This window comes from Zingiber officinale, chromosome 3A (assembly GCF_018446385.1).
Source record: "Zingiber officinale cultivar Zhangliang chromosome 3A, Zo_v1.1, whole genome shotgun sequence".
NCBI lineage: Eukaryota > Viridiplantae > Streptophyta > Magnoliopsida > Zingiberales > Zingiberaceae > Zingiber > Zingiber officinale.
In genome coordinates this window covers 29,815,801-29,842,693 of record NC_055990.1, presented here as the reverse complement: position 1 = coordinate 29,842,693, position 26,893 = coordinate 29,815,801, and positions in this window count along the sequence as shown.

Here is a 26,893-nt window from a genome sequence, read left to right as displayed (position 1 = left end):
TTTTAACTTAGTGTTAAAGTACAAATTATTTTTGACTTAGTGATGAAATAAAAATTAGTTTTCAGCTTAATATTACATAAAAAATTATTTTTAAGCTTAATGTTGAATTAAGATTATATTGAAGCTTAATTTATTTTTTTTTAAAAATATATATATATATAAAATAAACAAAATATTATGTTTAAACAGAAACTATTTTTACTTAGTGTTTATCAATTTTTTTTTAAACTAAATACTTAGCTAATCTCTCTACGAAAATTTTTAAGTACTTACATGACAACACATTTATTTTTAAAATTTAGCTAAGTCTATGTTGAAAATAATTTTTTTTTAAAAACAAAAATTTTGACTAAGTTTTCTTTGAAAAATCAAGTTAAAATACTTTTGAAAACATTTTAAGTTTGTAAAAAACTTAACTATGTTATTTTTTTAAGCTAAGTACTTAACTATGTTTTTTTTAAAAAATTTTTAACATAAAAACTTATCTCTACTTATTCTTTTTTATTTATGTCAAAGGGGAGAGAAAAGCCAAAGTTAAGGCAAAAGTTAAGCAAATTAAGAATTTAAACAAAATAAAAGAGGGAGCATATCATAAGTTTCTTTACATTGATGCTCATTTTTAAATTTCTTTATTTATTGTTTGTTATATTTTTACTTAACTTTGAACCATATTGTCATAATCAAAAAGGGGGAGATTGTTGGTGCGGGAAGCATCAACGATCGAACCTGTGTTTTGATTATGTCAGAGGGTTCAAAGTTAAGTTATCTTGTTATCTGATGTGTTTGAATGAGATTGCAGGAAAGTCCTAAGTGTACTTAGGCAAAAGCCTTAACTACAGTTAGGCAGGTGGAAAACCCTAGGGAGCGGTAACCTTAGGTCCTAAGGGGTGGTAACCCTAGGCAGAAAGTCTTGGCAAGTCGAGGGCTTCGGCCAAAAAAATCCTAGAGTCGGGAACTCTAGGTGGAAAGTCCTGGTGTCGCGGACCAGGTGAAAGACTGGGCGAGTCGTGGAGTGGACGTCCAACAGAAAGTCCTGGAGCCTCAGGCGCTGAGCAAAAGACCAATCGGTCTGGAGGACTGGTCTGGTAACATGTATACTTTCCTGAGTAGAGTAGGTGAGGACGTGTTCCCCGGTGAGGGAACAGTAGGCGTCGGTTCGACCTAGGGTTTCCGATCGGGAATCCGAAGTCAGAACCGGACAGTCCGATGATTGTCAAATATTTTATTTTACATGTCCATATTATGCTAACGTTGTTTTGCAGGGTATGGTTGGTTTGGTGAACTAACGTATCTTGCAGGATGCGAATTGGACAACTTTGCCTCGGATGAACAGTATCTGAGGCGCCCTCCTTGGAGCTTGGAGGCGTCTCTGGTTGTATGCAGAGACAACCTCGTAGCAAGGCGTGAGGGCACCCTCATGGAGCTTGAGGGGGCCCTGGACCTAGCGCGATGTCACCCTCCATGGGATTGGAGGCGCCCCCAGGTGGATAGGCACGACTTGGTCGGATCTCATCTACGTTGCGGATTCGACGTGGATGAGGGTGTCCTCCATGGTGTTGGAGGTGCCCTCCACGAGCCTTATAAGGCAGTCTCGAGTAGCAGCTTTGTAGATCAACGAAATTGCAATCTTACTTCTCCATGCTGCTCAAAAGACGATCCAGAAAAGTTGTAGCAACACCCCAACGACCAGGAGCTTCAAACTTATTATTTTTGTTGTCGGTATAATTTCATTACTACTTTACTTATATTTCAAACTTGTAAATTTCTGAGCTTATAGTGATTGTCCAAAGTAAACGCTCAACTAACATGGGCCTTGGAGTAGGAGTCACCCCGGGCTCCGAACCAAGTAAAAAACTTGGTGTTTGCTTTGTTTGTTTCATTTCCGCTATGTTTTACTCTTAATCTTCTGAAAAAAAGTGAAAGCCACGAGCTATTCACCCCCGCCCTCTAGCACTTTCGATCCAACAGTTTAAACCTCGTTGTCGCCTTTATATTTGCACAATTTAGGGCTCCCAATAGATTGCCATATCTTATCCCAACGATCCCAGCCATCCAAAACCTGCATCCTGCGCAATGGTTATATCCCAATTGATCGACCAATCGATTGGGTGTAGCTAGATCGATCAGCTGATCGATCCAGAAGCTTTCTGTTCTTTCGCAGAAATCACTGGAATCAATTGACCAATGGATTCCAACTTTTCCTCGCGTCACTGCAAGAAACCGAGCCCCAATTAATCGACCGATCGATTGGAGTGGCCCAATCGATCGACTGATCGATTGGGGAGCACACTACTCTCCTGTGCGAATGACCTCTAATCGATCGATTGATCGATTGAGCTCTAGTTAAATCGATCAACTGATCGATTGACCAACCCTAACTTGACTAACTCAAGTCTATGGTTCTCATACCCAACATCTGGTCAATCGTGACCTATTGTGACTCGTCTGTGCCTAGTATTTGGTCAACCTTGACCTGCCAGGACTTCGTCACCAAGTGTTCGGTCAATCCTTTGACCCACTTGGACTTTTCTCCTTGTGCCAAGTATTCGATCAATCCTTTGACCAACTTAGACTTATCGTATCGTGCCAAGTGTTCGATCAATCCTTTGACCAACTTAGACTTATTGTATCGTGCCAAGTGTTCGATCCTCCATGATCCACTTGGACTTCCAAACACCAGGTGCCCAGTCACCTTGGACCCACCTGGATTTCCACGCGCTTAGTTTCACTCACTAGGACTTCCTCACTGTCTAGCTTCACTCACTAGGCCTTTCACTTGGCTTCACTCACCAGGATTTCCATTTACCTAGCTTCACTCACTAGGTCTTTCATCTAGCTTCACTCACCAAAATTTTCATTTACCTAGCTTCACTCACTAGGACTTTCCTGTTGGGACAAAAAATGTAGCTAGAGGGGGGGGGGGGGGGGGGAATAGCTTGGCGTGATCTCGTGCTCGTCGTTGCTTGTTTCTTGAGATGATATGCAGCGAAAAATATAAAGAAACAACACTCAACGCTAACACTAGGGATTTACTTGGTATTCACCTCAAGAAGAGGTGACTAATCCAAGGATCCACATACTCACACACCCTCCACTATGAAAACTCTCCTTTACGATAACTACTGAAGGCAGAGAAGCCCTATAATACTCTCAATACAATGAGAAACAAAGAGAGACAAATATAAGGGAAAGCTTACACGGTTTACACAAGAAACCCTAACCCTAGCTTCTTCTTCTTGTTGTAGATCCGCCTCTTAACTTGGAAATGCCTCCAAGAACCTTCAAGATCTGGCGATGAGAAGTCTGTGGAGGAGCTGTGAAATCATTGTGAAGATCAGAGATGAAAGCCGAGAGATCTGTCGAGAGAAACACTCGCCAACAACTAAATACGACGCCAACGGTCGAATCCCAATCGATTGGATTGCTCCCAATCGATTGGGGAGGCTTTGGATCGATCAGTCGATCGATCCAGAGCGCCTCTGTGCTCTCTGAAATTGTCTGGATCGATCGACTGATCGATTTAGGGCTTATCACACAGAATCGCGACTCCCAATCGATCGACCGATCGATTGGAGGCTCTGAATCGATCGGTCGATTGATCCAGAGCCATTCTATGTGATCCTGTCCAAAAGCTGAATCAACGGACGCTGGGCACGTGGCGCTCTCCGAGTTGCTGACGTAGATCTCCGACCGGTCGTACGAATCTCCGGCGAACCTACAAGGAAGTCGGGCCGGGAAGGGGTTCCCGGCGACGCCCCTCCGACGCTCAAGTCAGGTAAGCAGACAACCAAGAAATGGCTCACAATCTCCGAAAACGCGTACCTCCGGTAAAGTGCGAGGCTCCTTATATAGAGCTGGGAAGGAGCTCCTGGACACATGCCGAGGCGAATACGTGTCCCCAACCCATACCTCAGTAAGGGCTTGTCAGAAAGCTTACCTGACACCATACTGCTACAGTCCAAGCACGTCTTTGATGGGACATCAGAACCTTCTGTCGTAAGGTTCGGAGTATGGCCTGGCCATAGAGCATGCCCGCTGTCAGAAGATGTTCCTTGTCCTTTTCTCTCCTTACTCCATGCTGGGCGTCCGACCGGCCGGCACTCACCTCACGTTCGGCCGGTCATATGTACTGGTCCACTTGGGAAATTCCAATGTGCTCTGTGGAGACTTTGCAGTATGCTACTTTATGCCTTCGCCGAACGAGCTATCCGCTCGGCCATATGCCTCTGTTCAACCCGAGCGTCGGAATCCCTAGTCCCATCGGGTCGTCTATGGTTCAGCTGGGACCCCGTTTAGCCGACCGGGCTACCAATCTCCGGTCGGACGTCTGGTATTTTGACCTCCACGTGGCGTTGACTTCCCCGAAAGGGGGTCCCCCGTTCTTACCTCCGGATCACTTGCCTCCCCTTCAAGTCTAGTCGAAGGAGGCGATTAGTCCGACTGACTGGACCATCAGTTTAGCCGATCGGCGTCCTTCAACTACCATCCGCTCGGAATAAAGGGGGTAGCCAAAACGCCAGTCAACGACCACATTACTCAGCATTTCTTTGAAGTTTTCGCCAATCTCTATCATTAAGATCGAGCACGCACCCATTAAATGCGCTCCAGTGGCTGGCTGCCACGTGGCGGTGCTGCCGTCATCGTACGGCGGCGGCGTGGTGCTCTGATGGGATCGAGGCGGTTCGAAATGAACGGCGCGATTCGTGCTCAAATCCTCACGACCTGGATCCAACGGTGGAGGCCGCTCGGGCTCCGCCCTATAAAAGCTCCGTTTTCTCCCTTCGCCGCACTTTTGCACCTGTGTGCCTCCCTAGCTCCTCGCGTCCCAGCTTTCCGGTGATCTCACTCCTCTGGTTTCGGCGATCTCCGGTGCTCTTTCTTCGATCCTCCTCTTCGTTGCAAGGTTCTCCTTCTTTCTCCCTTTGGTTCTAGCATTTTCTTTGCACTTCTTTCCCAAGTTTTCGTCCTCGGGATACTGTTTTGTTGCCATCCTGCTTTTATCCTCTGCCTTTCATCTTTTTTGGTTTCGTCCGCTCGGACAATGGCCCAATCTTCTCAATCCCAAGACCAAACCCTCGGCCCATGGTACACTACCATGGAGTCGTGCTTCGATCGGCGTGACGCCGACCTTCTGATTAATACTTTTGAGATCCCCTCTAACCTTGAAATCATCCTACCCATAGATTTCGCTCGGCCACACAAACCGCCGCGCGGAGCATTTTGTGTTTTCCGCGACCAGTTCACGGCCGGTCTGCGACTCCCCATTCATCCCTTCTTTGTAGAAGTTTGCAACTTTTTCGGCATTCCGCTCGGAAGCCTAGTCCCCAATACTTTCCGCCTCTTATGCGGTGTAGTCGTCCTCTTTAAAATCCATAACATTCCCCTCTGACCTGGAGAAAAAGAATGTGGAGGCTCGGGGCCTAGAGCAGAAAGTAAAGGAGCTGATGGAGCAGCTCGATGGCGAGAAAGCGGGTCGCTCGGCTGACGCGCTCAAGCATATAGACGAGCTGAAAACTTTGCAGGAGTCCCTCGCCGCGTCCCAATTGGCCTTCCAAGAATACCAAGAGGCCGAGCCGAGCCGGGTCGCTGCCCTGAGACAGAATTATATCCGCTCGTCCGAATTTTCGGAGAAAGTTTGCGAGCGGATGTATACTGCGTTTGACCTTGCCATGGCCGCCACCGCCACATACTTGAAGTCCAAGGGGCAACTTCCCGAGTCCGCCGTCATCCCGGTCGCAGATCAGGTGGCGCTCCTCGACAATATCCCGAAGGACCTCTATGATTACCTAGAGTAGAAGTTTTACATGTAATTCGGCCGCTCGGCCAAAGACACTCCTTTTTTGTAATTTGGCCACTCGGCCAGTCTTTTTAATATGTTATCCTTTCGCTTGTTTTGTCCTTTTGCTAGTTAATATGTGTGTTGTCCGCTCGCCTCTTATCACACCTCTCGTGCTCGAAAGATATTTTTATGAAGTATTTTGCGTAATATTTCCGCTCGGACGAATATTTTCTGCTTCGACAGAAGAGGTTATTCACTAGATATTGATGAAGTACCTTTGGGTACTGGGCCGAGCGGAACGCATAGGTGGTCAAACGATATTGACGGCTAGTACAAGTTCTCTTGATCGCCTTCTTCCGCTCGGAGGGTTTATAGACGCTGGCTCGTCTCTCGATTTTTAACGTTGGAGCTCGACGGTCTTCCGCTCGGAGGGTTTATAGACGCCGGCTCGTCTCTCGATTTTTAACGTCGGAGCTCGATGGTCTTCCGCTCGGAGGGTTTATAGACGCCGGCTCGTCTCTCGATTTTTAACGTCGGAGCTCGAAGATCTTCCGCTCGGAGGGTTTATAGACGCCGGCTCGTCTCTCGATTTTTAACGTCGGAGCTAGACGGTCTTCCGCTCGGAGGGTTTATAGACGCCGGCTCGTCTCTCGATTTTTAACGTCGGAGCTCGATGGTCTTCCGCTCGGAGGGTTTATAGACGTCGGCTCGTCTCTCGATTTTTAACGTCGGAGCTCGACAGTCTTCCGCTCGGAGGGTTTATAGACGCCGGCTTGTCTCTCGATTTTTAACGTCAGAGCTCGACGGTCTTCCGCTCGGAGGGTTTATAGACGCCGGCTCGTCTCTCGATTTTTAACGTCGGTGCTCGACGGTCTTCCACTCGGAGGGTTTATAGACGTCGGCTCATCTCTTGATTTTTAACGTCGGAGCTCGACGGTCTTCCGCTCGGAGGGTTTATAGATGCCGACTCGTCTCTCGATTTTTAACATCGGAGCTCGACGACCATTAAGGCTAATTTTGACACTGCCGTTCGGCTAAGCTATTTGCCATCCTTTTTATCATTTCTGCTTCCTGCATTACAAGGACATAGGCAACCAAAACATATATAAAATTACATCAGCGCACCTCTCACCCAGCTCGGTACGGCTGGAGATGATTCGCGCTCCTTGGTCGATCTAGCCGCCACCCATCTTCATCCTCCAGATAATAAGCACCCGAGTGGAGCTTTTCGATGACTCTAAAGGGGCCCGGTGAAACGGAACCGTGGCCTGAGGTGCTTCCGCTCGGCCTCCTGATATTGATGTCGCTTGCTGCTCAATCCGCTCGGCTTGTGCCTTCTGTTTTTGTTCCACAAGCTTAGCTGCCCTTGACTCGATCAGAGCGTCGAGTTCCTCCGTGGAGAGAGTCACTGTATGCGGTCGTCCAGCTTCGTCCATTTCTTCCGATCGGATGCAGGAGCGTTCCCACAGACGGCGCCAAATTGATCCTGTCTGAAAGCTGAATCAACGGACGCTGGGCACGTGGCGCTCTCCGAGTTGCTGACGTAGATCTCCGACCGGTCGTACGAACCTCCGACGAACCTACAAGGAAGTCGGGCTGGGAAGGGGTTCCCGGCGACGACCCTCCGACGCTCAAGTTAGGTAAGCAGACAACCAAGAAATGGCTCACAATCTCCGAAAACGCGTACCTCCGGTGAAGTGCGAGACTCCTTATATAGAGCTGGGAATGAGCTCCTGCACACATGCCGAGGCGAATACATGTCCCCAGCCCATACCTCAGTAAGGGATTGTCAGAAAGCTTACCTGACACCATACTGCTACAGTCCAAGCACGTCTTTGATGGGACATCAGAACCTTCTGTCGTAAGGTTCGGAGTATGGCCTGGCCATAGAGCATGCCCGCTGTCAGAAGATGTTCCTTGTCCTTTTCTCTCCTTACTCCATGCCGGTCGTCCGGCCGGCCGGCACTCACCTCACGTTCGGCTGGTCATATGTACTGGTCCACTTGGGAAATTCCAATGTGCTCTGTGGAGACTTTGCAGTATGCTACTTTATGCCTTCAGCCGAACGGGCTATCCGCTCGGCCATATGCCTCTGTTCAACCCGAGCGTCGGAATCCCTAGTACCATCGGGTCGTCTATGGTTCAGCTGGGACCCCGTTTAGCCGACCGGGCTACCAATCTCCGGTCGGACGTCTGGTATTTTGACCTCCACGTGGCGTTGACTTCCCCGAAAGGGGGTCCCCCGTTCTTACCTCCGGATCACTATGCGATTGCGATCTTCTCCCAATCGATCCACTGATCGATTGGGAGGAGGCTTGTTGCGGGAACTCACCCAATCGATCAGCTGATCGATCCAGCTCAAGGTTTTTGCCCAAAACCAAATCCAAAGTCCCCTAAACCAACATCCGGTCAACCATGACCTGTTGGTACATCATGCCTAGCATCCGGTCACCCTTGACCTGCCAGGACTCCCTCACCAAGTGTCTAGTCAATCCCTTTGACCCACTTGGACTTTTCTCCTCGTGCCAAGTGTCCGGTCCTCCATGACCCACTTGGACTTCCACCAGATGTCTGGTCAACCTTGACCCATCTGGATTTCCTATGCCAAGTATCCGGTCAATCTCTTTGACCTACTTGGACTTCCCAACTGCCTGTCTTCACTCACCAGGTCTTTCCTTACTGCCTAGCTTCACTTACTAGGTCTTTCACCTGGCTTCACTCACCAGGATTTCCCAACTGCCTAGCTTCACTCACTAGGTCTTTCACCTGGCTTCACTCACCAGGATTTCCAGTCTGCCTAACCTCCCAGTTAGGACTTTCACCTGGCTTCACTCACCAGGATTTCCAGTCTGCCTAACCTCCCAGTTAGGACTTTCACCTGACTTCACTCACCAGGATTTTCCAGTCAAGTATCCAGTCAACCTTGACCTACTTGACTCTCCTTCACAATCTCCCCACATGACCAATCGCACCTGCAATCTCCATGTGTTATCTGCATGTATTGTCAAACATCGAAACCCAAACATCAAGACTCGAGCTTGACCCAATTCAAGCTCAGTCAACCAGGTCAACTTTGACCTAGGGAATATTACACCAACATTTCCTTCTGCTTGACTTCACTTACTAGGACTTTCTCATCAAGTGTTCAGTCAAATACTGACCCACTTAGATTTTCATCTTCTGTCAACATTCCCGTTGGACTTCCCTTACCCAACCTCCAATTAGGACTTCCCAGTCAAGTATTCGGTCAACCTGGACCTACTTAACTCTTCTTCACATTAGACTGGTCAACATTGACCAATCTCCCCAAATGGATAATTTCTTCTGCAATCTCCAAGCATTGTCAAAACAATCTTTATATATTGTCAAATATCGAAACTCGCACATTACAACTCAAGCTTGAACCAATTCATGCTTAGTCAACCTAGTCAGCCCTGACCTAGAAAAATTACACCAACAATCTCCTCCTTTTTGATGTTTGACAATACGTTTAAGTTAGGCTAATTCATAGCCTCAATCTCTTTTTCATGCCAAAGTATAAATGAGGGTTTTTTCTTCATTCTCTCCCTTTCCTAGAGGGCAAACTCCCCCTTTAGGTAATAAAAGCCTAACTAAAACCCTACATTCTCCCCCTTTGACACACATAAAAAACTCTCTTCCTGAAGAGTTATCCATACGTTGTTCACAACATCACAATGAAGGTCTCATACCCTTCATTGTCTCCAATGCTCACCCTTGAGTATTAACCCACTTCACAATGCTTATCCTAGAGTATTTACACTCAAATAATAAAGTGATCTAATCTTCCATTGTTTTCTAATGCTCAACCTTGAGCATTCATCATAATGAAAGTTTTACAACCTTCCATGGTTTTAAAGATTGTTTTCATGCCTTTAAGGAGTATCTCTCCTTTAAAACATGCTCTAAATTTCTATCATTGTACTAATAATGACTTGGAATTTCTAAAACTTTAGAAAGTCCAAAATTTAAAGCTTTGAGGTCTAAAATCCAATAATGAAACTAAATCTCATCCCAAACTTCAACTTAGTCTTTTTTAACCAATCAAATTTTATTTTCATCAAGAACACTACTCTTAAATGTTCAAAAAAGAATTTCATAGGGTTTAGGATGGTTAATATGACTAAAAATGACTCAGTGAGATAAAATCAGACCCTTTCAACTAAAATCAGCCTTTCAATCGATTGGAGCCTTTCAATCGATCCACTGATTGTTTCCACGAGGTTCTATTCACGGAAAATGCCCTTGAACCAATCACCCGATCGATCCAAGCAGGGTCAATCGATAGACTGATCGATTTCGTGAGCTTTTACTCACAAGAAAATCTAATTCAATCGATTGGCTGATCAATTGTGTTGGTACCCCGTGGTAGTTTTGATGTGATCGACCAAATCAAGTTAGGTCTTGTTAGTGTTTAACCCTTGTGTCTAAGTGTACAAGAGCTTAGAAATACAAGAAGTCGAGCGGAAGACGTGACTAGCGAGAAGGATGGCACGGGAGAGAGCCGCCAGACTCGATGCATCCGAGGGACGAGGTGTTACGGAAGAGTACACCAACGGACGAGAATGACACATGCGGTGGTACAAGGGACGAGAAGCCGGGGAGGAAGTCTGCTCGAGGAGAAGGTCAGAAAATGGGTTCGGGTGAGCCCTATTCCGATTGGCCGAAACCACCCTAGCAATCTGAGCAGCAGAAGAGCTAAAAAGGAGTTGCGGAGCTGCTGGAGGTGCCTTTATTAGAGTTAAAGGTGCCTCCGTGCCTTTTAGTGGGAAGCGTTGAAGGCGCCTTCAACCTACATGGAAGGTGCCTTCAACCTTGATTGAAGCTGCCTTCAATCTGACAGATTTGAGCGTTGTCGAGGATAATGTTTTATCCTCGGCAGATAAAGTTCTATCTCTTGAAGGTGCCTTCAAGCTATGGATAAGATTTTACAGGGGGTATCAAAAGACCCCTGGACCTAGGAAATAGGTAACAACTTCTGTATTGATTTCCTAGCTACTTTCTATGCTTCCAATGAGTGTAAGAGTCTTCTCCGCCTTCAAAGAAGGAGATCTTTAATGCCTTTACTTGCCTTGGATTAATAACCTCCCCGGTTGTAACCAAGTAATTCTTTTGGCCTCATTTTTTGTTGTTGTTCATTTATTTTGTTTTTTTTTTTGCACTACTAATCTAAGTTAAAAGTTGAGGAAGGTTTTTCTTAAACAACCAATTCACCTCCCCTCCCTCCGGCCTACCTGAGCCAACAATTGGTATCAGACTGAGGTTCGTTTCAGGAGAACTAACCACCGAATGAAGCACATGAGATGGTCGGATTAAGCATCTACCCACCGTAGTTCGAGAGGAATTTCACCAACTAGAAGAAGAAGATGGAGGTATTTTTCAAAACTGATTTTGATTTTATTTTAATAATGGAATTTGATTTTGTAACACCCAAAGGTAAAGAAAAATACCACTTGACCAAAAAGGAGCAGACTGATTTCGTGGAAAATGGCAAAGCAGAGTTCTATTTGCTAAGCGTCTTACCACCACAAGAAGTCAACCAGATCAGAGTCTACGAGTCTGCAAAAGAGCTCTGGGAGAAATTCCTGTAACTACACGAAGGAACCTCGGAGGCGAAACTCGCGAGATGGGATGTGCTCAAAAACTAGATCACCAACATTAAACTGGAAGAAGGTGAAACCATTGCACACCTTCACTCAAAGATCAAGGAGCTCATCACTAGACTCACGAATCTGGAAGAAAAGGTAAGTAACCGAGATTCGCTAAGGTACACTCTTAACACATTCCCTAGAAATACTGAATGATTATCATTAGTAGATGCTTATTATATATCTAAGGATCTAGATTCAACTACTTTAGAAGAATTATTTTCAACTTTTGAAGTCCATGAAACGAGGTGTGCAGCTCCGAAGAAGGAGCATAACATTACCTTAAAGGCAAAGGTGGACAAACAAGATTCAGAATCTTCTCTTGATGATAATGAAACGACACTGATGGTACGTAAATTTAAAAAGTTATTTAAGACCAAAAGATTTAACCAAGTGCAGGGTAGAAAAAGAAGGATAAGATGCTACCACTGCAATGAAGAAGGGCATGTGAAAGATAACTGCCCTAAATTAAAAGATAAGGATAAGAGCAAGAATAAGAAGCCGACCCAAGCTAATAAGTACAAGAATATGAAGGCGACGTGGGATGAAATGTCATCCGAATCGAAAATTGAAGCTATCGCCGAACTTGCGCTAGTGGCAAGCCACCAAGAAGAAGGAGACGAAGCAAACTTGTCCGAAATGAGCATCGAAAGCATCAATGAAGGGGGAGCGACATCGGAAGAAAGTAGTACTTCAGGGGGAGCTTCGGATCATGGGATCGACTAGGTAAGTCAGGTACGGTCTCTTCCTTCTGACAAGTTATTTCAGTTTATAAAACTATTAACAAAAAATTATTGTAAATTGAAAAAGAAATTAAAGAATTGAAATCAATTCTAGCTAAATCTTGTCGATTAGAAGATTTTGATAAAATAAAAAATTAAAATTAAAACTTAAAAAATGAAATAGAAAATTTAAAAAATCATGCATGCTCAAATATTCAATATATTAGAAAATATAATGGATTGAATTGGTACCTTAAATACCATAAGGGTCCGATTAGGAAAATTTCACAGAAATACATACCTAAGAAACTTTTAATTAATTCAATACGAAGGAACCTATATTGGGTTCCAAAATCATATTTGGATTGAATGTTTTTAATAATGGCTTTTAGAGGAAATTAAATATTAACTTTCTTTAAGAGACTTTGTCTAAAAAGTGATTGTTATTCCAATATTCAAGAAGGCCTAGTACCTCGCCATAGCCTGGAAGCCAATTATTGAAATAAGTATTTAATTGACTCATTGTTAAACATTTAGAAATTATGAAAATACCTTAATTTTCTATTAAAAATTAATTAAATATGTTTTTTTTTATTAATTCTTATCTTTTTAAAATAGTTAGATTTTTTTTTTATTTTTACTCTTAGACTTTTAAAAGTACCCTATTTTTAATGTGATCTAAAGAGGGAGTAGTAAGAGATTAAGTCTAGGGGGAGAGTAGTACAACAAATTTTAATTTTTGTACTTGTAAAATTTTTTTACTTGCAAAATATTTTTATAACTGTTTTTTATTTCTGGTTTACCCTAACTTAGCTTCGGTTTGACCACATTAAAAAGGGGGAGATTGTTGGTACCCCGTGGTAGTTTTGATGTGATCGACCAACTCAGGTTAGGTCTTGTTAGTGTTTAACCCTTGTGTCTAAGTGTACAGGAGCTTAAGAATATAGGAAGTCGAGCGGAAGACGTAGCTAGCAAGAAGGACGACACGGGAGAGAGCCGACGGGTTCGGTGCATCCGAGGGACGAGGTGCTATGGAAGAATACACCGGTGGACTAGAAGGACGTATGCGGCGGTCCGAGGGACGAGAAGTTGGGGAGGAAGTCTGGAAAATAAGTTCGGGTGAGCCTTATTCCAGTTGGTTGAAATCACCCTGGCAAACGGAGTAGAAGAAGAGCCAAAAAGGAGTTGCGGAGCTGCTGGAGGCGCCTTCATTGGAGTTAAAGGTGCCTCCGCGCTTTCAGTGGGAAGCGTTGAAGGCGCCTTCAACCCACATAGAAGGCGCCTTCAACCTTGATTGAAGGCGCCTTCAATCTGGCAGATTTGAACGTTGCCGAGGATAATATTTTATCCTCGACAGATAAAGTTCTATCCCTTGAAGGCGCCTTGAACATCTATTGAAGGTGCCTTCAAGCCACATATAAGATTCTACAGGGGCTATAAAAAGACCTCTGGACCTAGAAAATAGGTAACAACTTCTGTATTGATTTCCTAGCTACTTTTTGAGCTTCCAACGAGTGTAAGAGGCTTCTCCGCCTTCAAAAAAAGAGATCTTTAGTGTGTTTACTTGTCTTGGATTAACAACCTTCCCGGTTGTAACCAAGTAACTCTTTTGGCCTCATTTTTTTTGTTATTCATTTATTCTTTTTTTTTTTGCACTACTAATCTAAGTTAAAAGTTGAGGAAAGTTTTTATTAAACAGTTAGTTCACCTCCCCTCCCTCCAGCCTACCTGGGCTAACAGATTGAACTCTCCCAATCAATCGGCTGATCGATTGGGTTTATGATTTCCTGAAATTAAATTTTATCCGAAATTCAGAAATACCTCAATAATTCTTAAAAATTCTAAAAATTATGAAAATTCTTATAGACATTATTTGAGACATATATTATCAAGAAAAAATAGTTTTATAAGAAAATAATTTTTATTTTCAAAGATTGCCACAAAATTGGAAACTCTTGAGAACTTCAATGATTTTCTCTAGTTTGTGTCAAACTTTCAATGATGATTACTATCAAAAGATAGTCTACACCAAAGTTTTTTTAAAATATTTTGAAATGATTTTCAAAACCAAGTTCTTTGGGCTAAATGCATATGACTTGTATATTATCTTTCCCAATGATTGGATAACACATAACTATGTGTTTTGATAAAGCTAAAATCCAAATGGGTGCACTAAATCAACATCTTGAGTCTAGTTCATTATCCTAACATCTCACTTGTATCTAATATGTACTAAAACACATACAAGTCAACTTATAGTCTTTGTGAGATGTAGACTTTGATTTTTCCCTAAACTAAGGGATCATGCATATCTATTTAGGCATTGTAATTTTGATCATTCACCTAAGATGTCACTTGTTGATAAGTTCCCTTATCACACTTGTTGGTAAATGTCATTGTCATTAATTACATGGAATTTTAAAATAATGCATGGTGACTTATGACATATATCAAAATGAGTAATTTTCGAAAGAAAAATATACTATAGATACATGATGTATGTATTGTTAGAGTGTATACTAAAAGCCTAACTTTTTGTAAATATTTATTTTGAAATAAAGAATCACATTGGTCAAATGTCTATATTTATATGCTAAGTGTAGTTGTTCAATTAATTTATATTGTAGATAACATGGTGTGTGGTGTCACACAAAGAAGATCATGTTATCAGTTCCTTATAAATTATAAATAGTACCTCACGGCTAAGATGGATAGGAACAAACCATTGGAACAAGTCGTAGTGTAATTTGGTATTAGTTTATCTTGACTATAAAATTACACTAGTACACTCTGAGTGTATTGAGCAGGACCATTTAAGGTAGTTTCTTTTTATACTGACTGTATAAAAGCAAGACCTTTATTATTATGGAAGTGTGTGCTCTTAATCCTGATATAATAACAAGCGCATATATTTAGTATTTATTTTTTTAATTTATCAATGGGTGAGATTTAGTTCGATAAATCAAGAAGTCAGATAAATTGGGAAATAATATTATTTATAGTGTGTGTTGTTGATTATAGAAGGAAACTGTGTCCTAGCAATCTAGGTTGATGATGTCCCCAAGAGGAGTTCATAAGGATTGTCATGTAAACCCTGTAGGTGGATTTAGTCCGACATGATAATAAGGTTGAGTGGTATAACTCTTGGAGTTAGATATTAATTGAGTGAGTTGTCAGTAACTATTTAATTAGTGGACATTTGATATCTTAAACATAGGGAGATTAACACACTCATGATAAGAAAGAGCCCATATAGTAATATGGGATTGGTGCGGTAGTTCAATAATAACTCTTTAGTGGTATGAGTTATTATTGATGAACTGGAGTTGGGTGTTCAGGGCGAACACGGGAAGCTCAAATTTATCGAGAGACCAAAACCAATTCCTCCTCTCGGTCCCTATCGTAGCCTCTTATTTATAAAGTCTTATATCCACCCAAACCCAACTTTTTACCCACCTTAAGGTGGTCGGCCAAGCCAAGCTTAGAGCCCAAGCTAGGGCCAGCCAAACCAAGGCTAGATGGGTTCAAGTTGTGGCCGACCCTAGCTTGGAGCCCAAGTAGGGTGGCCGGTCACATTAGATTAAAAGGAGTTTTATTTTTTAAAATCTTTCCTTATGTGGAAGCCATGGTTTTAAAAGAAAGTTTAAAATTTAAATCTTTCCTTTTATAACTTTCTACAAAAGATTAAGAGAAAGATTTGATATCTTTCCTTATTTATAGTTGAAAAGGAAGATTTTAATTTTGGAGAAAACTTTCCTTTTTTGTAACCGTCCCTATGTTTTAAAAGACATTTTAATTTATAAAAGATTCCTTTTATAACCAACCATGAAGAGAATTTTAAAAGAGAAATTTTTATTTTAAAAATTTCCGGAAACAAATAAGAAGGTTTTAATTTTGTGTTTAAAACTTTCCTTGTTTGGAGCTCAATGAGGTGGCTGGCCATAGAAAGAATAAAAGGAAATTTTTAATTAAATTTTCCTTTTATTAGCAAGGAAAATAAGGAAGTTTTAATTATAACTTTCCTTATTTGCTATGACCAAGGATTATAAAAGAGAAAGAGAGGTTGCCCCATGAGACAAGACATCTATTATTCCTCTCCTCTCTTTTCTTTGGTGGTGGCCGGCCCTCTTCTCTTGCTCATCCTCTTCTCTTCTTCCTTGGAGGCCGGCGACATCACATCTCTTGGAGCTTTTGGTGGCTGGATCTTGCTTGAGGAAGAAGGAGAGAAAGGAGGCTTTGTTTCCTAGCATCCCTTGGAGCTTGGTGGTGGTGGCCGAAACTTGTAAGGAAGAAGAAGGCTTGGGTGGATTCTCATCTTAGTAGATCATCGCCCACACGACGTCTGAGATAAGAAGAGGAATACGACAGAAGATCGTGAGGTCTATAAGTTACAAAAGGTATAACTAGTTTTGTTTCCGCATCATAACTAGTTCATCTTTTGTATGGATTTTGAAATACCAAACACAAGAGGCTAACAATTCTAGGTTTCGGATTTATGATTCGATTTTATGTTTCTTTTGTTTTTCAATCTTGTGATTCGATTGTTCTTAATGGTTAAACCTAGGGTTACTGTAAGGAGATTAAATATTGAATTTCGTTGAAAGGTTTTGTCTAGGAAGTGGTGGATGATCTCATACCCAAAAAGGCCTAGTGCCTCGCCATATTTAATCTGGAAGTCGATATCTGAAATAAATATTTAATCAAATATGTAACATGGGTGAATTTGGATTAATAATGTTAAGCATCGTTTGCGATCCAAGTCTAAACCTCTAAGAACAGATAAGTTGAATTTGGAATCAATAATGTTAAGTTCTGTATGCAATTCCAAATTTAATTTCTAAAGAACACAATAGGTTGTTAGGAAAGGTTCGGGACTTGTACAAAATTTTTGTACAGGGGAACCGGTATGATATTCCGAGTAGCAACCAACATGTATAACATGACATAGTATTTTTGTTATGTTTTTCATAATAAAATGAATGTGAAATATGATGTCATTGTTGGTTGCTACTCGGAAAACCTAGAGGTTCTACTGTACAAAAATTTTGTACAAAGGTCTGAACCTTTTCCTAGTTACCATGTGTTCTTTTAAATTAAATTTTGGATCGCCTGCGGAACTTAACACGTTTGATCCAAAACTTAATCTATATGTTCTTTTAGGTTTTGACTTGGATCTCCTGCGGAACTTAACACGTTCGACCCAAATCACCTTAAGTTATTAATTCCATTAAATATTAATTTCCATAATTGGTTCCCAGTACTGACGTGGCGAGGCACATGGCCTTCTTGGATATGGGAGCAACCACCACCGACTAGACAAAACCTTTTATAGAAATCTAATATTTAATTTCCTAAAATAACTTTAGGTTAACCGAAAAGAACAATCAAATCAAATGGAAAAAAAAATAAAAAAACACAACTTCGAAAAACATATTCGAAATACTAGAACGTAAGCCTCTTGTATTTGGTATTATTTCCATAAATAACTAGCATGATGCGGAAAGGAAAAATTACTAGTTATACCTTCTAGAAAGACCTCTTGATCTTCTACCGTATTTCTCTTCTAACCTCGGACGTTGTGTGGGCAACGATCTTCCAAGATGATAAACCACCAACCACCTTCTTCTCCTCCTAGCTAGGTTCGGCCAACAATAAGGAAGCTTCATCAAGGAAGAAAACACCAACCATGCTCCAAGAGATGCTAGCTTTCTCTCCTTCTTCTTCTTCTTCTCCAAGTAGTATCCGGCCACCACAAGAGCTCCAAGGGGAGAGAGAGGTTCGGCCACCACAAGAGGAAGAGAGGGAGAGGATGATGGCCGGCCACACCAAAGAACAAAAGAGGGAGAGAAATAATAGAGGTTGTTACATGAAGGCACCCTCACCCATTCTTTTATATTCCTTGGTCTAGGCAAATTAGGAAATTTAATTACAATAAAATTTCTTTAATTTCCTTGACATGATTTAATTGAGAAAAATAAAATAAAATTTCCCCAATTAAACTATATTGGCCGGCCACATCAAAAGGAAGTAAATTAGACAAGTTTTAATCAACAAATTAAAACTTCCTAATTTGTTTCCGGAAATTTTAAAATTAAAATTTCTCTTCAAAAATCTTTTCATGGTTGATAAAAAGAAATTTTCATAATTTTAATTTTACAACATGTGAATAATTTTTAAAGAGAAAATAAAATATCTCACCAATCTACAAATAAGGAAAGAGATCTAATCTCTTTCTTTAATCTTTTGTAAATCTTTTTCAAGAGAGATATTTTAATTTTAATTCTCTTTAATAAATTATATCTTCCACATAATAAAAATTAAAATTAAATTTTTTTTTAATTTAATATGGCCGACCCCTCTAGCTTGGGTTCAAGCTAGGGCCGGCCACCCTAAACCCATGCTTAAGCCGGCCCTAGCTTGGTTCCCAAGCTAGCTTGGCCGGCCCCTTTAGGTGGGTATAGAAGGTGAGTATAGGTGGGTATAGTACTCTATAAATAAGAGGCTACGATAGGGACCGAAAGGAGGAATTGGTTTTGGTCCCCTGATAAAATTAAGCATCCCGTGTTCGCCCCGAACACACAACTTAATTTTATCAATAATAATTCATTCCACTAGAGAACTATTATTAAACTACCGCACCAATCTCAAATTACATTTTTGGGCTCCTTCTTATTATGAGTGTGTTAGTCTCCCTGTGTTTAAGATATCGAATGTCCACTAATTAAGTGAGTTACTGACAACTCATTTAATTAATATCTAAGTCGAAGAGTAGTACCACTCAACCTTATTGTCATGTCGGACTAAGTCCACCTACAGGGTTTAACATGACAATCCTTATGAGCTCCTCTTGGGGACATTATCAACCTAGTATCTCTAGGACACAGTTTCCTTCTATAATCAACAACACACACTATAAGTAATATCATTTCCCAACTTATCGGGTTTATTGATTCATCGAACTAAATCTCACCCATAGATAAATTAAAGAAATAAATATCAAATATATGTGCTTGTTATTATATTAGGATTAAGAGCACACACTTCCATAATAACTGAGGTCTTTGTTTCTTTATAAAGTCAGTATAAAAGAAACGACCTCAAATGGCCCTACTCATTACACTCTAAGTGTACTAGTGTAATTATATAGTTAAGATAAACTAATACCTAATTACACTATGACCTACTAATGGTTTGTTCCTTTCCATTTTGGTCGTGAGCAACTGTTTATAATTTATAAGGTACTGTTAACATCATCTTATGCATGTGACACCACATACTATGTTATCTACAATATAAATTAATTGAACAACTACAAACAAATGTAGATAATTTGACCAAATGTGATTCTTTATTCATAATGAATGTTTACAAAGCTTAGGCTTTCAGTATACACTCCAACAATCTCCCACTTATACTAATGACTAAGCTGTCATATCTTCTACCATACATCTGATTCTCATTCCCTCCACATGCCGATCGAAAGCTTTTGCCGGAAGGGCCTTAGTGAAAGGATCTGCCAGGTTATCTGCTGATGCAATCTTGGCGATGTAAACTTCTCCTCGCTTCACGATATCTCGTATCAGGTGGTACTTGCGCTCTATATGTTTACTTGCCTTATGAGCTCGTGGTTCCTTCGAGTTTGCAACTGCACCGCTATTATCACAATAAATTGTGATGATTTTGGGCAAACCAGGAATCACATCTAAGTCCATTAGAAAGTTCCTGAGCCATACTGCTTCTTTAGCTGCCTCAGAGGCTGCTACATACTCAGCTTCCATGGTTGAGTCCGAAACGCATTTCTGCTTAACACTCCTCCATGAAATGGCTCCACCTCCTAAAGTAAACACATAGCCTGATGTAGACTTACTGTTATCCCTATCTGATTGGAAATCTGAATCCGTGTAACCCACAGGGAGCAGATCGTCTACTTGGTAAACTAGCATATAATCTCTAGTCCTTCTCAGGTACTTTAATATATGCTTTATCATGTTCAATGCCCTTATCCAGGGTTACTCTGATATCTGCTGACCATGCCCACGGCAAAACAAATATCAGGTCTCGTACATAGCATTGCATACATAAGGCTTCCTACAACCGAGGCATAAGGAACTGCTTTCATGTCTTCTATCTCCTTTGATGTCTTAGGAGGCATCTCTTTAGATAGAGCTATTCCATGCCTAACAGGTAAGAAACCTTTCTTGGAATCCTGCATGCTAAAACGAGCAAGGATTGTATCTATATATGAAGCTTGGGACAGACACAACATTCTTTTCTTGCGATTCCTTATTACTTTGATCCCAAGAATGTGTGCACACTCTCCTAAGTCCTTCATATCAAATTGTTTGGACAACCATACCCTTACGTCTGATAATACCTTGACATTGTTGTCAATTAACAAAATATCATCTACGTATAGTACAAGAAATACCACCACGTTTCCGTTACACTTCTTATATACACAAGACTCATCCGGACTTTGAATAAATCCATATGACTGGATTACTTCATTAAACCGGATGTTCCAAGATCTTGAAGCTTGCTTTAGTCCATAAATGGACCGATTGAGCTTGCACACTAGATGCTCTCTGCCTTTTTCAATGAACCCTTCTGGTTGCTTCATATGGATGTTCTCTTCAAGACTTCCATTAAGGAAAGCTATCTTGACATCCATTTGCCAAATCTCATAATCCATATGAGCAGCAATAGATAAGAGTATCCGGATAGATTTAAGCATGGCTACCGGTGAAAAGGTTTCCTCATAATCGATTCCCTCTTTCTGAGTGTACCCTTTCGCAACAAGCCTAGCTTTGAAGGTTTCTACCTTCCCATCTGCCCCTCTTTTCCTTTTGTAGATCCACTTGCATCCAACGGCTTTTACACCATCAGGTTGTTCTACAAGCTCCCAGACCTTATTAGAGTACATAGACTCTATTTCAGAATTCATCGCCTTTTGCCAAGATGCTGCATCTATATCTTGGAATGCTTTATCATATGTCCGGGGATTAGGTTCATGTTTACCCGGAATCAAGTCCGAAGACTCTCCCAAAAACATGAATCTCTCAGGCTGCCTTACAACCCTCCCACTACGACGAGGCACTGTCTGTGGTTGTGTATCATGTGTGACACGTGTTGCAGTTTCTTGTGGTACTTCATCTTGTACTGTTGGTACTAAAGTAGACGTGTCCTCTCTTAGTTCTTCTAAAACAACTTTACTACTGGGCTTGTGATCCATTATATAGTCTTCTTCTAAAAACTGGGCATCGGTGCTAACAATGACCTTCTGGTCTTTAGGACTATAAAATAAACCACCTTTCGTTCCTTTGGGATATCCTACAAACACACGAACTTCTGTACGGGATTCTAACTTATCAGCATCTGGTTTCAGCACATGTGCTGGACTACCCCAAATTCGAATATATCTTAGACTGATTTTTCGCCCATTCTACAATTCTATGGGAGTAGAAGAAACAGATTTAGAAGGTACTAAGTTCAGAACATACACTGCTATTTCCAGAGCATATCCCCAGAACGAATTTGGTAATTCTAAATAACTCATCATCGATCTAACCATCTCCATAAGAGTCCTATTCCTTCGTTCTGCTACACCATTCTGTTGGGGTGTTCCAGGTGCAGACAATTGGGATTGAATCCCGGCCTCTGATAAGTAATTCCTAAACTCTCCTAAGAGGTATTCGCCACCACGATCAGATCGTAGTGTCTTGATATTTTTACCTAATCGTTTCTCCACATCAGCCTTGTATTATTTGAACTTATCAGAGCACTCAGACTTGCGGCGCATTAGGTAAATATATACGTATCTTGAATAATCATCTATAAAAGAGACAAAATATTTAAAACCACCTCTTGCCTGGACAGACATAGGACCACACAAATCAGAATGAACCAATTCCAACACTTCTTTGGCTCTATACCCCTTGACCTTGAATGGCCTCTTAGTCATTTTACCTTCTAAGCAAGATTCACAAGTTGGAAAATTTTCCAACTCTAATGAACCCAAAAGTCCATCGGCTATTAGCCTCTGAACCCTACTTAAGTTAATATGACCAAGCCTTAGATGTCAAAGATATGCTTGGTTCATTTCCGAAGGTTCTTTTCTTTTATTTGAGTTAGAAGATGAGTTATAAATTTCCATGTTTTGCTTTGTGGAAGAAATTGGATTTAAAATATACAAATTGCCAACTAATGTACCAGAACAGATAATCACTTTATTTCTCTTAATAACTACATCGTTACTGAAAGAAACTGAATATCCATCTAAAATAGTTTAGAAACTGAAATTAAATTCTTTCTAAAATTGGGTACATAAAGAAAATTTCTTAAAACCAAATTCCTATTTCTACTAAAAGATAAGTAGACGTCTCCCACTACAACAGCTGCCACCTTAGTAGCATTGCCCATGTAGACGGTAATTTCTCCTTCAGATAGTCGTCGGGTTTCCTGGAACCCCTGCAAGGAATTGCAGACATGATCAGTGGCTCCCGTATCTACACACCAGGTGCTGGTAGATAACACCGCTAAACATGTTTCAACAACTAGAGCATGAGATATACCTTTGTTGTTCTAATTCCTACGAGGACAGTCCACCTTCCAATGTCCTGACTGCTTGCAGATGAAGCACTTGCCCTTCGGCTTCTTCACTCTAGCTTTAAATCCTGTACTTTGAGTTTTATTCACTTTCTTTGCTGAACCAACTTGTTTCTTCTTCTTCTTTCCTTTCGGCTTAGAAGTAGAACCATTTTCAACATAGTGAATATGAGAGTTGTGACGAAACAATCCTTCTGCTGCTTGGAGTTCTGTCAGTAATTCCGCCAATGAATATACCCTTTTATTCATATTGTAATTCAGGCGGAATTGCTCAAAAATTCTAGGTAGTGTTTGGAGGATTATATCGATCTGGGTTTCCCGATCAATTTCTCCTCCAAGGATCTGTATCTCATTCAGATAAGCCATCATCTTTAGGATATGATCCCTTACAGGAGTACCCTCTTGCATGGTGGCTGTCATTATCTTTCTCATGGCTTTTTGTCTAGAAGCCCTATCCTGATGACCAAAGAGTTCCTTGAGATTGTTCATAATATCATAGGCTGTTGGTAAATCTTGATGCTGATGTTGCAATACATTTGACATTGAAGCCAAAATGTAACACCGCGCCATCTCATCTGCTTTTACCCATTTCCTATGATATTCAATCTCATCTTGGGTAGATTCACCAATAGGTGCTTCAGGACAAGGCTCAGTCAGTACAAATTTATAGCTTTCAGCAGTAAGAACAATGTCCAGGTTCCTTTTCCAATCTATGTAATTAGGTCCAGTAAGTCTATTCTGTTGAAGTATGATGGACAGTGGGTTGAAAGTCATCCTAAGAATCACAAATAACTTTTGGTCAGAACTCTAAATTTAGAATAATATTGATTCCTCAAACAATACTATGTTAAATTAACCAACACCTCAAAACACCGTGAATTTTGTATGCCACGTTAGTGTGGACGTATACAAATTCATCATTTGTAAAAGGAGGGTTTTAACCCATTAATTTTATTATCTTGTCAACCTAACTTTTTGACAAATAAAATTAATAGTTGGTGTCTTTTGGTCACACAAACAGTGACTCCGATGGGGAGGATACTATTAGATGTGTCTAAGTGTATACCATTACTTGACACTAAGTCCATTAATAAGATTATGCCCCTTCCGTTGGAGAAGATCACACGCTCTTAATTAACTTCCTATAGTCATCCAAAAATGGAAGTCTGTTCTAGCAATCCACAAACAAGCTCATCCGTTATGGAGGAAGGCACTCAGAGCCAACGTGCAAGCTTGTTGGCATTACTTACAAACCAGTAATGGAGACCATGGGATTTATTTAAAAATCACTCTCCCACTTAGTTATTTATAAATGAGGAATTTTAACTATGCTAGCCTACTAGTCGTGTATACTAACATGCACACACAGCACAATATAAAAGCAATAAATAGAAAATCTAATTTTCAACTATTATGACTTTTTTCTATAGTTGTCCTCCGTGTGTTGTCATCCTAAGCTGCTGCCATATTTGGCCACCGCCACCGGGTCTAGCTGTCGCATCCATCTTGCTCCTAGTTCCGCTGCGCCTCTGGTCCTTAGAAGGTTCCACGCTTTGCAAGATTTGATCCGCGACATAAATAGAATTTTACATTTTTGATTCTATATTCCATAAAAGGAATGTACATGTATCTAGATCAAAAATAAAATCCTAATTAAAACTAAATACAGCTCTTGCTGTATTTTTAATACAATCATGCACACACATATAAATGCCCTTGACATGTCCAAGGGTCCAATCACACATAATAACTAAAAGCCATAATAGTTGGATCCTGCATCCACAAAGTTAGCACATCCTACTATTAACCTGCCTAAATTATGTATGACATGTGCATAATTAAACTAATACCAAATACACAGAGGCAAAACCCTAGCTCTGATACCAATTGTTGGTTGCTACTCGGAAAACCTAGAGGTTCCACTGTACAAAAATTTTGTACAAAGGTCTGAACCTTTTCCTAGTTACCATGTGTTCTTTTAAATTAAATTTTGGATCGCCTGCGGAACTTAACACGTTTGATCCAAAACTTAATCTATATGTTCTTTTAGGTTTTGACTTAGATCTCCTGCGGAACTTAACACGTTCGACCCAAATCACCTTAAGTTATTAATTCCATTAAATATTAATTTCCATAATTGGTTCCCAGTACTGACGTGGCGAGGCACATGGCCTTCTTGGATATGGGAGCAACCACCACCGACTAGACAAAACCTTTTATAGAAATCTAATATTTAATTTCCTAAAATAGCTTTAGGTTAACCGAAAAGAACAATCAAATCACAAGGAAAACAAAAACAAAAAAACACAACTTCGAAAAACATATTCGAAATACTAGAACGTAAGCCTCTTGTATTTGGTATTATTTCCATAAATAACTAGCATGATACGGAAAGGAAAAATTACTAGTTATACCTTCTAGAAAGACCTCTTGATCTTCTACCGTATTCTTCTTCTAACCTCGGACGTTGTGTGGGCAACGATCTTCCGAGATGAGAAACCACCAACCACCTTCTTCTCCTCCTAGCTAGGTTCGGCCAACAATAAGGAAGCTTCACCAAGGAAGAAGATCAAAACACCAACCAAGCTCCAAGAGATGCTAGCTTTCTCTCCTTCTTCTTCTTCTTCTCCAAGTAGTATCCGGCCACCACAAGAGCTCCAAGGGGAGAGAGAGGTTCGGCCACCACAAGAGGAAGAGAGGGAGAGGATGATGGCCGGCCACACCAAAGAACAAAAGAGGGAGAGAAATAATAGAGGTTGTTACATGAAGGCACCCTCACCCATTCTTTTATATTCCTTGGTCTAGGCAAATTAGGAAATTTAATTACAATAAAATTTCCTTAACATGATTTAATTGAGAAAAATAAAATAAAATTTCCCCAATTAAACTATATTGGCCGGCCATATCAAAAGGAAGTAAATTAGACAAGTTTTAATCAACAAATTAAAACTTCCTAATTTGTTTCCGGAAATTTTAAAATTAAAATTTCTTTTCAAAAATATTTTCATGGTTGATAAAAAGAAATTTCCATAATTTTAATTTTACATGTGAATAATTTTTAAAGAAAAAATAAAATATCTCACCAATCTACAAATAAGGAAAGAGATCTAATCTCTTTCTTTAATGTTTTGTAAATCTTTTTTAAGAGAGAGATTTTAATTTTAATTCTCTTTAATAAATTATATCTTCCACATAATAAAAATTAAAATTAAAATTCTTTTTAATTTAATATGGCCGACCCCTCTAGCTTGGGTTCAAGCTAGGGCCGGCCACCTCCTAGGCTGGCCTTAGCTTGGTTCCCAAGCTAGCTTGGCCCCTTTAGGTGGGTATAGAAGGTGAGTATAGGTGGGTATAGTACTTATAAATAAGAGGCTACGATAGGGACCGAAAGGAGGAATTGGTTTTGTCCCGATAAAATTAAGCATGTGTTCGCCCTAACACACAACTTAATTTTATCAATAATAATTCATTCCACTAGAGAACTATTATTAAACTACCGCACCAATCCCAAATTACATTTTTGGGCTCCTTCTTATTATGAATGTGTTAGTCTCCCTGTGTTTAAGATATCGAATGTCCACTAATTAAGTGAGTTACTGACAACTCATTTAATTAATATCTAAGTCGAAGAGTAGTACCACTCAACCTTATTGTCATGTCGGACTAAGTCCACCTGCAGGGTTTAACATGACAATCCTTATGAGCTCCTCTTGGGGACATTATCAACCTAGTATCTCTAGGACACAGTTTCCTTCTATAATCAACAACACACACTATAAGTAATATCATTTCCCAACTTATCGGGTTTATTGATTCATCGAACTAAATCTCACCCATAGATAAATTAAAGAAATAAATATCAAATATATGTGCTTGTTATTATATTAGGATTAAGAGGACACACTTCCATAATAACTGAGGTCTTTGTTTCTTTATAAAGTCAGTATAAAAGAAACGACCTCAAATGGTCCTACTCATTACACTCTAAGTGTACTAGTGTAATTATATAATTAAGATAAACTAATACCTAATTACACTATGACCTACTAATGGTTTGTTCCTTTCCATTTTGGTCGTGAGCAACTGTTTATAATTTATAAGGTACTGATAACATCATCTTC